Raw genomic sequence first — 12,466 nt, forward strand, 5'->3', positions numbered from 1 at the left:
AACGAAGTAATTACACGACTGTTTAGTCTTATTTTCTTTTCCTGTATTGTTTTGAGTGAAAATGGTTCTCGGTTCTGCATGTCGAGGCTTTGCAAAAATAACGTTTCAAAATTAAACATTTTTATTCAATTTTTGGTATTTTTTGTGAATTCAAGGCTTTTTAAAAAAATTAAAAAAAAATATTTTGGCCAGATTTTTTTTTCTTCTTTGCAGCAATTTTTCGGTTCATATATTTTAACCCTATTTTGTGTCCTCGGTTTATTTATTTATAAATGTCACTATTTTAATTGAATACAATTACATTTCAATTGTATTCAATTTTAATCAATTTCATTTGAATTTTTTTGTTTTGGCATTTTCCGCTGAATTTGATCTAACTTTATTAAATTGAATTTTCTTACAAAATTAATCACATAAATGGTTAGTTTAATTACTCATTTAATTAGTTTAATAACGATCACATTCCATCCCTATCGATGGATGGATGGACGGAGTGAAGTTGATGAATCCCTGCCCTGAAGGAGGAGCTGGAGACCAGGAGGAACCCGAGCAGGAACCTCAGCAGGGTCCATCTCTGAGGAAGCTCTCCAGATGTTTGTCTCCACCGGATCTGCAGCGAGCTAACAGGCTCGCTGACCCTCTGATGTGTTTTGCTGCCTGGGAATGTCTCTGGGGAGGAGGAGGTGGAGAAGAAGGTGGAGGTGGAGGAGGTGGAGGAGCAGAAGAAGAAGAAGAAGGAGGAGGTTCAGGTCAACGAGGAAAACAAACAGTGCAATGAGTGACATGAGGAGAACGAAGCTCAGACAACCAGGGCTGGAGGTTAAAATAGCACAGAACACTCAACTCTCCAGGGTGTGTGTGTGTGTGTGTGTGTGTGTGTGTGTGTGTGTGTGCGTGTGTGTGTGTGCAAAATTTCCTTGATGGATTTCTCGACCCACTGAGAGCCCAGCTTTGGTTTGTTGTGCTTTTCCAGCGTGTGTGTGTGTGTGAGTGTGTGTGTGTGTGTGTGTGGTAACAGAACACAAATGTACATGGGCACATACATATGTAAATATATATAAGCTAAATATATATGTAACATTGTATGTGCATATACACACACCTACACGTATGTGATTTATATATGAATATGTTTGCATGTACTTTTTACACACACACTTTTATATATCTTTAGATATTATATATGTATGTGTATTTATGTATATACATATGTATATATACATATATGTGTACTCACGTATATGCATGTATATCTGTGTATACATGCATATATACACACATGTATATACGTGTATGTATATATACATACATATATGTCTAATATACACACACATGCATAAACACACATACATGTGTGTGTGTGTATGTACTTGTGCATAAATAATATATATACAGACATATATAAGGATGCATGTACACACACACACATAAGTGTATTTACATACATACACACACATACATATGTATACATACACACATACACAAACATACATATACAAATACACACACACATACTTGAATGTGGATTAAATATACGTACAACTGTATGTACATACATACATATATGTGATTACATACATGTACAAGACTGTCTCAGAAAATAAGAATATTGTGATAAAAGTCTTTATCTTCTGTAATACAATAAAAAAACAAATATGTCATAAATTCTAGATTCATTACAACTGAAATATTGCAAGGCATTTATTCTTTTAATATTGCTGATTATGGCTTTACATCTTAAAAACTCAAAAATACTATCTCTAAATATAAGGATATCATGAAAAATTAATTTTTGTTTTTTTAATTGCATTACAGAAGATAAAGAGCTTTATCACAATATTCTAATTTTTCTGAAACAGTCCTGTACAGATACATACATATTATATGTGTGTGTGTGTATATATATATATATTCACATATATGTGTGTGTCTGTGTATGTATGTGATTATACACACACACACACACACACACACACACACACACACACACACATATATATGTTTATATATATGTATAGTTCTTGTATTTTGGACTGACAGCCAAAGCACGAAGCACAGACTCACAGGCATTTCACACAATCATTGTCGTAGGGGAAACACACACACACACACTAACACACACTCACACACACACACACACACACTCTCACACACACACACACAATTTGCTGGAAGTGCCCTGAACCTGTCTGGGTGATTGTTCAGGTTCCCTGATGGTTCTATTGACTGGGAATATTGATGCTTTTCATACTTGTTTGAAATGATGCCTGTGTGCGTGTGTGTGTGTGTGTGTGTGCGTGTGTGTGCGTGTGTGTGCGTGTGTGTGCGCGCACACATGCCCTGCAGCCCAACCAATGATTGTTTTTGTGGGATGGATTTTGGATCTGCACTCGCTCCCTGCAGGGACCCTTTTTGAGCAACACACTGTCTGCAAGGAAGCCTGCTGATTGGACAGCGGATGAACGCATGAATGCATGAATGCATGAATGCATGACTGCACGGTTGTATGTCAATATAATAGTGAATGAATGAGTGTGTTTATATATATAACGTGTGAATGAACGAGTGAATGAGTGTCTAATTGGATATAAGGTGTGAATGACAGGGTGAATAGTTGTGTTCATATAATGTGAATGAATGAGTGAATGCCTTATGAGTTTATGAGAGGGTGAATGTTGTGTGTCTCAACATGACAAAAGAATGAATGAATGAGTGAATAGTGATACGTCTTAATATAACATGTGAATGAACGAGTGAATAGTGATTCACTTCATAACATGTGAATGAATGAGTGAATCCTGTAAAAGGTCTGTAGATGAAGAATGAATAAATGAATGAATGAATTCTTCGAATTCCATCTTTTCTTGTTTTTTGGGCAAATTTTAAAATATCTGTCTTGTTTTCCCATCTATATATTTATAGATCTATGTATATATATATATATATATATATGTATATGTCTATCTATAGATATATATGAATAAAAATGGAGTTTTTGCCGTGAACTGCTCTTTGCTGAATCATAAATTGCTGGGATTTCTTTATTTGAGTTACAATAAATCCCTCGCCACTTTAATTAACTGATAAACCTCAAAAAGAAATTTTAAAAAGTATATAAATATGCATCAATTTTGTGTGTTTTCCGGCTCTGCGCTCGTTCCGACAGAAAAACCGACGACTGAATGTTTCTAAATGTTAGTTGAGGCGTCCCTCAGGGCTCCTACCTGGTGCCACGTGATGTCATCAGATCTCCGGCTGCTGATTGGCCGGGGAGCATCGGGGAGGTACAGGTTTCCCGGCAAGATGGCGAAAAGCCACAAAGCTTCTGACAGCTTCTCCAAGACGCCGCCGAAGGTGAGTATTTGTACTTTCAATCATCCGTAAGCCGGCGGCGGCGGCGGCGTGTCGATGGAGTTTCACCTCTCCAAGTTAAATCTCCCCGCCGCCGCCGCGCAAAGACACAATAATTCCTTTTCTCTCGGGACTCGCCGCTAATTTCCTGCCGGGATCAAGGAACGTGGAACATCTCATCGGGCGCCTCGAACCTGAGCGGAGAAGGGATGAGTCTGCAGAACCGCCCCGTCCCCCCGGGCGCCACTCGCAACGCCATTTATACAAAGAAGAGGTTTTTCGCATGCCGGGTCATGTGACTCTTTAAAAAAGAAAAATAGAGAAACATCCCGCCGTCCTGCAGGACTTGTTAAGAACAGACAAAAAGTAAACAAATAGATTAATTTTAGAAATCCTGACACTGATGTAGGATGTGTTTTCTTTTCCGGTTGTGTGATTTAGAAATGTGTAGAAAATAAAAATAAAATAAAAAAAATCAAGAAAAAAACATCCTGTCGCCCCTGCAGGACCCATTAGGAACAAACAAAAAGTTAATAAATATAAAAAAAAAAAAATTAAAATCGAGCCACTTACTCAGGAGGTGTTTTTCCCCTTAATCATGTAATTTTGAATATGTAACAATAGAAATAATAATGAAAAAAAAACAAGACAAAAAAACATCCTGCAGGAATTGTTCAAAACAAGTACTCAAGTAGAAAAAAATAAATAAAATCCAGACACAATTCAGGATGTGTTTTTCCCCGTAATCATGTGATTTAAGATATGTAAGAAAAAAAATGATAGGAAACAGCAGCTAAAAAGATCCGGCAGGAGTTCAAAACAAGTAATCAAGTAAAAAAAAAAAATTGAAATCCAGACACAATTCAGGATGTGTTTTTCTTCCCATTCATGCTGCTGGAAAAGAAGTAAAATTGAAAAAAAAAAAAAAAAAAAAAAAAAAATTCAAAAGAACCAAATGTAAAAATAGAAAATGGAAAAAAATGGATTTATAGAATTATATATAGAATTATTATAATTATTATAACTATAATAATATAATAATTATTAATTATACATATATATTATGAATATAGAATATACATGAAACAAAGAAAAACACTAAAAAAAACAAAAACAAACAAAAAACATGATAAAGTTATCCAGTTAAAAAAATAAAGTGAACTAAATCAGGGAATTAAAAAAAAAAAATCCAGACACAATTCAGGATGTGTTTTTCTTCTCATTCATGCTGCTGGAAAAGAAGTAAAAAATTAAAACAAACAAACAAAAAAAAAAAACAGCAACAAAAAGTACCAAACGTAAAAATAAAAAATAAAGAAAAAAACTACCAAAAAAAATTGGATTTATAGAATTATGTATAGAATTATTATAATTATTATAACTGTAATAATATAATAATTTTTAATTATTACATATTTATTATGAATATAGAATATACATGAAAACAAAGAAACTAAAAAAAAAAAAACAAAAACAAACAAAAAACATCATAAAGTTATCCAGTTAAAAAAATAAAGTGAACTAAATCAGGGAATAACAAACAAAAAACAAACAAAAAAAAAAAAAAGACGGCTATTGGATATTTTTCCTGTTCGTCAATTTGATTAGAATACACATTAAATAAAACAAAATAAAACAACAACATAAAGCTATCTTGCAGGACCGGCTCAAAGAATAAGACAAAATAAACGAGGGAATAAAAAAACAATCCAGACAGATATTGGATGTTTCTCTCCTGCTGGGTCATGTGAGCGGTCACGTCTCGCCGTTGGCGGCGGCGGCGGCGGAGGGAGCGAACAGGAAGTAATTTCACGCTCGCTCTTCGGAACGGCGCCGAGATGCAAATGAGGAGCCACTTCCTCTTCAAGGGGGGGGAAAAAAAAAAAAAAATCATGGCGCCCGGAAAACGCTGGGAAAAAAAAAAAAAAAAAAAAAAACCCGGCAAGCTTCTTTCTTTCTTTGTGAATTTAATTTAATTTTAATGGCGCTCCGTCTGCGGGGAGAAACGACCAGGCGAAGACTTTTGCATCGCTAATTCCCGGGAAAAAAAAAAAAAGAACGCAGGACGGCGGCGAGAAGGGGAGGAAGGCGAGGGAGCTTCTGTCCTGAGGCGCCGCCAACGAAAGAGAGAAAGAGGATATTAACATCTAAAGACGGCTATTAGAAGAACCCCCTCCTCATTTTATTACATTTAACGTCCGCTTTAGCCGACGAGCTACTCGTTTCCCGCCACGACTGGCGGGAATACAATGAAAACAAAGGAAGTGGAACGCGGCGGGCCGGAGGCGAGGAACGGGAACGGCGGTCCGAGTCATTTCCTGTCGCTATTACACTGGAATGACAGTGAAATACGGCTTATTACACCGTCATTACAGCGTAATAAGAGTGTAATAACAATGTAATAAGAGCTAATTAGCATGCGTGTTAGCCACGGATTCAAGCTAACATCGTGTGCTACGATGAGGGGAAAAAAAAAAAGATGGCGGTTTGAGCTGCGGCGAGGATTGCTAAGCTAAACGGCGAGGAGGATCCGCGCCGTAACCATTGGCAACGCTTGTTGGCGACTATGCTAAGCTAACAAGACGCTAATCGGGACCCACCGAGACCTGGACGCAGAGAAGGTGGAGGGTTCTCCATGTTCTACCTAAACTAGAACCCTGACAGTTTGAGTCCGAGGAGGAGAACCCGTTTGAGAACCCTGGTGTCCAAGGAGTCGGGGAACCCGCCGAATCTTCTGCAGAAGATCTCCAGGTGTTCTTCATGGACGGCAGAACCTCGGTGATGTTCCCTGTCGCCATGGCAACAGCAAACAAAAGTGAATTTGGGCGTGGAACCGCTGCAGAACCCCGTAGAACCCCGTAGAACCTCGTGGAACCCTGTCCACGCCGTCCCCAGGAGTTCCTGCGGGACGAGCCCGTCACCGAGGACAACCAGGCCTGTTCCCATGGCAACAGAGCAAGTTGAGGTTTTTTACATTTTTTTTTATGATATTGATTTTATTGGATTTTCTTTCTTCAGCTTGTGAAGTGACAGCGGTTGAAAATGAAACCAAAGCAGAGTTTATTTTTGTTTTATTTTGATAGGTTTTTTTTTCTTTTTTTTGATCTTAGTTTAGATTTTTTTTTTCAAAGGCTATATTTTTTAATATATTTTTCTTATTTCATTTTATTCTTTTTAATTCTTCCGTTTTGTCTAATTTCTTCATTTTTTTTTGTGTCTTGTTTTATATGTCTTTTTATTTCCCTTTATTTTATCCTATTTTTCATTCTGTTTTTTTGGTTTTTATTTGACTGTATTTCATCTTAATGTTATAATTAATGTTTTTTTTCTGTTTGGTTTCACTTCTTTTTGTTTCATTGTTTATTTATTTATTTATTTTTTTCATTTTGTTTAGTTTTAAATGAACGTATAAATTAATTGTTAAATGAATGTATTGAATGTATTTTTCTAATTTTGCCATGATCTCATTTATTCTAATGAATACAATCTTCTTCTTTGGACTTCCCTTCAGGGTCTCCACAGTGACTCCACCTTCTCCATCCAACCCTGATCTCTGGATCCTCCTCTCTCACACCCACTACCTTCATATCCTCTTTCACTACGTCCATCAATCTTCTCTTTGGTCTTCCTCAACCTGTTTTCTGCTCTCACCACAGATCACAATGTCATCTGCAAACATCATGGTCCATGGAGGTTCTTGTCTACCCTCATCTGTCAGCCTGTCCATCACCACTGCAAACAAGAAGGGGTTCACAGCTGATCCCTGATGGAGTCCCACCTCCACCTTGAACTTCTCTGTTACCCCTACAGCACACCGTGCCAGTGTCTCACAGCGAGCATACATGTCCTGCACCAGTCTGACATACTTCTCTGTGAATATATTGACAATTTTCAATCAATGAAGTTTAATTTTTCATGTATATTAATTTAATTTTAATGAATACATTAACTGACAATTTGTATGAAATGATAAAAGTTTATTCTTTATTTTATTTTTATTCAAAGCAATTCAATTTAAATGAGTCCAATTTAATAAGAATTCAATTGAAATGCAATTGAAATCAAATTAAATACATCTAATCCACATCCTGCATCCAACCCGACCCCCGCCAATAAATGGTACGTTCCTGCTCCCCCCCTCCCCCCTGCGTTTGACCTTTGACCCCGGGTGCTGCTGGCAGGAGGCGGCAGCGGCGCCATAAAAAAGCGTGTGGCGTTTCAAGGCTTTCGCTTGGATATCGTCGCCACGGCAACGCTTTTCCCTTCCACAGCGAGGCGGCGGCGGCTCACGGATCCGCCGTGGGAGTGTGCACGTGTGCGTGTGCACGTGTCACCTTGTGCACGTGGGATTCGTATGAAGGGTCACCGGAGCCAATCAGAGCTGTCGCTGAGGTGAGGGGGCGGGGCTTAACCTGGAAGGGTCCACCTGTCAATCATCCTGCTGGTTACCTTCTCATTCACATCTGCAGAGGGTTTGGTCTTCAGAGGACCGAGGAGAGCTGAGGAGAACCCTCAGGAAGAACCTGTCCACCTGGAGGAGGACCTTGGACCTTCTGGCTGGGGGCGGCTTCATCTTCTGCACAAAACACACTCTCTGAACTGGATGGTGGTCCTTCTTCTTCTCCTTCTCCAAGCTAGTACATCAGTGACCTCCTCTCTGAGGGGGGAGGAGGCCGTCCAGGTTCTTCTGCCTCGCCGTGAGGAAATCCCTCAGGTGGTGATGGATCTGCTCGGGCCTGGAGGTGAGAGGATCATCTTGAGATGCTCCTCAGATGTTCTGCACCTGGAGTGGAGAACATACTGGAGAACATACAGGTTCCTGATGGAACATGGAGCTGGAGAGGAGCTCCATCTCTTCTTCTGAATCAAGGACGGCTGTCTCACACACACACACACATATACCCACTCAAACATGCACACACACTCATCAACGTACCCACAAAAATCACACACACACACACACACACACACACACACACACACACACACACACACACACACACACACATAATGAACATGCCTACGAAAATCACACACAAAAAGACACCCGCATACACACAAACCGACAAAAATCACACACACACAAACACACACACACACACACACACATAATCAACGTACCTACAAAATCACACAAACAAACATACATGGACACAAAAAGACAGATACACACAAACACACACATAAACCCACTCAAGTATGCACATGCAGACACACACAACATACCCACAAAAATCACACACACACTCGCACGCACACACACACGCATCAACGTGACTACGAAAATCACACACACACACACACACATAGTCAACACACAGTCAACGTATCTACATAATCACACATACATGGATACAAAAAGACAGATACACACACACACACACACACACACACAATGACAGCTCACAAAGACAGCTGACAATCACACACACACACACACACACACACACAAAGACACACACCCACACACACCAATATAACACACTAGCGTTGCACAAACTGTGGGAGGACCAAGAACCTGGACAGAATTCAGAGTCCTCCAGTGTGTGTGTGTGTGTGTGTGTGTGTGTGTGTGTGTGTGTGTCCAGCTGAATAAGAATGAAGACCGTTGTCACATGTCAAGTTTTTTTCTCAGATCTTCTGAGTTTCCTCCTTACAGGAGACACAACGTCCAGCAACGTGAGTGTGTGTGTGTGTGTGTGTGTGTGTGTGTGTGTGTGTGTGTGTGTCTGTGTGTGCGTGTGTGTGTGTGTGTGTGTGTCTGTGTGTCTGTGTGTGCGTGTGTGTCCAGGGTCTCGGTGGATGCTGGGGCAGGAGTTGACGGACAGGCCAGGAGCCAATCACAGCTGTCACTGGAGGAGGAGGCGGGGTTTATCCTGGGCAGGACGGCTGTCAATCATACTGAGGTGTCCAACCATCAACCTTCTGCCAACTCAAGACAGAACCTGCAGAACCCAGGTTGGAGAACATGAGGAGAACATGAGGAGAACAGGAGAACATGTGGAGAACATGTGGAGAACATGAGAACATGTGGAGAACATGAGGAGAACATGAGGAGAACATGAGAACATGTGGAGAACATGAGGAGAACATGAGGAGAACAGGAGAACATGTGGAGAACATGTGGAGAACATGTGGAGAACATGGAGAACCAGGTCTACGAGTGTAAGAGCGCCTGTAACTTTGTTGTTGTGAGACGACCGTGACCTTTCTGGAAGGTTTACACACACACACACACACACACACACACACACACACGCATCACATTCATCACAATCAAGGGAATTGACATCAGGACACACACACACACATTATAACATATTCACACACACACACACACACACACACACACACACACACACACACACACATTATATCATATTCACTTTCCAACATCCCCCCAACACACACACACTTTGACATGCTCACTTTACAACACACACATCATAATACATTTGCATCACAACACACTTGTCACAACACGACACGAAAACACACTCCAACAAGAAACACCATTGTTCATGTCACTATGCAGTCACGACACACACACACACACACACACACACACACACACACACACACACTCGCTTACATCACAATATACTTAATTAAAAATACGTAGTCATAACACTCAAGTCACACACACATGCATAAACATAAAAACACACACACAAACACAGACACACACACATGCACACACACAGACACACAAACACACACACTTCCATGTCACATTAACATCACAAAACACATGCGGACACACAAAAACGACCAACACACACACCATATCACATTAAAATCACAACACACACACACACATTAAAAATACACATAAATTCACAAATTCACACACACACACACACACACACACACACACACTCACACACACACACACACACACACAGTTGTCAGACGCTGCCGGACGCCATCTTAATCCCTCCTGTCAGGCAGTCGTTGTCCTGAAGGAACCCTGAGCTTCATGGTTCTTCTCGTCAGTACTTCATATCTGTAGTATTCCACTGAAGTACTTCCCCCCCCAGTAGTAGTAGTACTCCAAAGTACTGCAGTACTGTCAGGCTGGCCGCCGCTCCGCCTGTCAGTGTGATAAGTTCAGGTGTTGCAGCTCATTAACGTTCAATAATGATTTGTCAGCGGTGTCCATCCAACCTTTAGCCCGACGGCTAATTATAGCTTGTGGGGGAAGCTAAGGGGGAAGCTAAGGGGGAAGCACCCCCCCCCCCCCCGTCATGACAGGAAGTTGTTCCCGACCCGCCGGGAACCCGCTGTGGATCCTCCTGACAAGTGCACCCAAATGTGAACATACGTGCTACGTGCTAGCTGGGGTTAGCCGTGACTTGCGCCATCAAGGTGGGTTTTAGCTTGTCGCTATTGCTAATTTTGATTTTTTTCAAGCGTAATCCGGGTCGGACCCGTGGACCGCACTGGAAGAAAAAAAAAAAAAAAGGCCTTGTTGAGTCCGGATGTCCGCAAACGGGTACGTTAGCAACGGGCTACGTTTTGGCTAACTTGGCTTTGGATTTTACTAGCTATCAATGGAGATGAAGCAAGATATTTGAAGTTAGAAGATAGCTAATTATTTTGCCAGCATATCGTTGGACTCCATTGATTTTCAGTTTTAAATAAAGTTAAAGACTAGCTAACTTTTTTTTACCTACTTAGCATTTTATGTTGTTGGATATCAGTGGAGAAGAGGCTCAGGATTTGAAGTTTTAGGGTACATTAGCAGAGAGCTAACTTTTTGGCAAACTTGGCTTTGGATTCCACTGGATAGCAATGGAGATGAGACGCTATATTTGATGTTAGAAGCTAGCCAACTACTTGCTAGCACAGCTTTGGACATCATTGGTTCTCAGCTTTAGTGAATGTTAATGGCTAGCTCACATTTTTACTGGCTCTGGATTGGATTTCATTGGATATAAGTGGAGCCGAGGCTCAATATTTAAAATTATGCAAAATTTATGCTACTTTGGTGGCTAGCTAACTTTTTTGCTAACTTAGCATTGGATAAAAGTGAAGACAAGTTGGCCTATTTGCAGTTTTAGGGTACATAAGTGGCGAGCTAACATTCTTGCTAACTTGGCTTTGGATTTCATTGGATATCAACGGAAATGAGGCACTATATTTTAAGTTAGAGGCTAGCTAATCATTTTACTAGCATAGCTTTGGACTTCACTGATTAGCAGTTTGGGGGAATGTTATAGGCTAGCTAACTTTTGTTGCTGACTTTGCATTGTATGTCGTTGGACATCAGTGGAGACGATGCAGCATTTTTAAATTTTTACCCACTTTCGTTCCTAGCTAACATTTTTGTGCATGCAGCATTGGAATTCATGGGATATTCGCAAGGTTGAGGAACCATATCTGAGGTTTTAGGGTATGTTAGCAGCTCGCTAACATTTATCTAGCTCAGGATTGGATTTCATTGGATATCAGTGGTTATGAGGCGCCATTTATGGAGTTTGTGTTTAGATCTAGCTTGTTTTTTTGGGTTGGATATTAGGCTAGCATTAGATATTATTGGATATTAGCAAAGACGTAGCACCACATTTAAAGTTTTAGGGTATGTAAGTGGCTAGCTAACATTTTTACTAGCTCAGGATTGGACTTCATTGGATATCAGCGGCAATGAGGCACCGTTTTTGTAGTTTTTGTTTAGATTTAGCCTGTTTTTTTTTTAAATCCCTTAACCCGTTGTTTACCATGGTCATAAGAGGAATAGCTAGTCATGCTAAAGTGGTCGCGCACCCCACTGAAATCTTCTTCGGCGCGGCATCTCGTCACAGGAAGCGACCTGCTGAGGGGAACCAGGTGGTATTTTACACCTAAAATTGCATCTAGGATGTAATTACACATGAATAGCTAGTTTATTATATTTGAATTACTTTGCTTACAGTCTCAGAGGCAACGTTATTCAAATTTATCGTCCTGTTGGACATAAATCAAGTATACCTCCATTGCCTTTCGGGTTTTTACTATTTTTCTAATATTTGCACGCCGGGCGCCACGTTGATGCTTTACATTCCGGTCCGGCGTTTGAGCATGAATCAGTATTAGGACGCAGCCAATCGGAGACCGAGCCGCAATTAATCCCCCC

Source organism: Fistularia commersonii, chromosome 23 (assembly GCF_037954325.1).
Source record: "Fistularia commersonii isolate RoL2024-O1a breed Wild chromosome 23, RoL_Fcom_v1.0, whole genome shotgun sequence".
In the NCBI taxonomy this organism is placed as follows: Eukaryota; Metazoa; Chordata; class Actinopteri; order Syngnathiformes; family Fistulariidae; genus Fistularia; species Fistularia commersonii.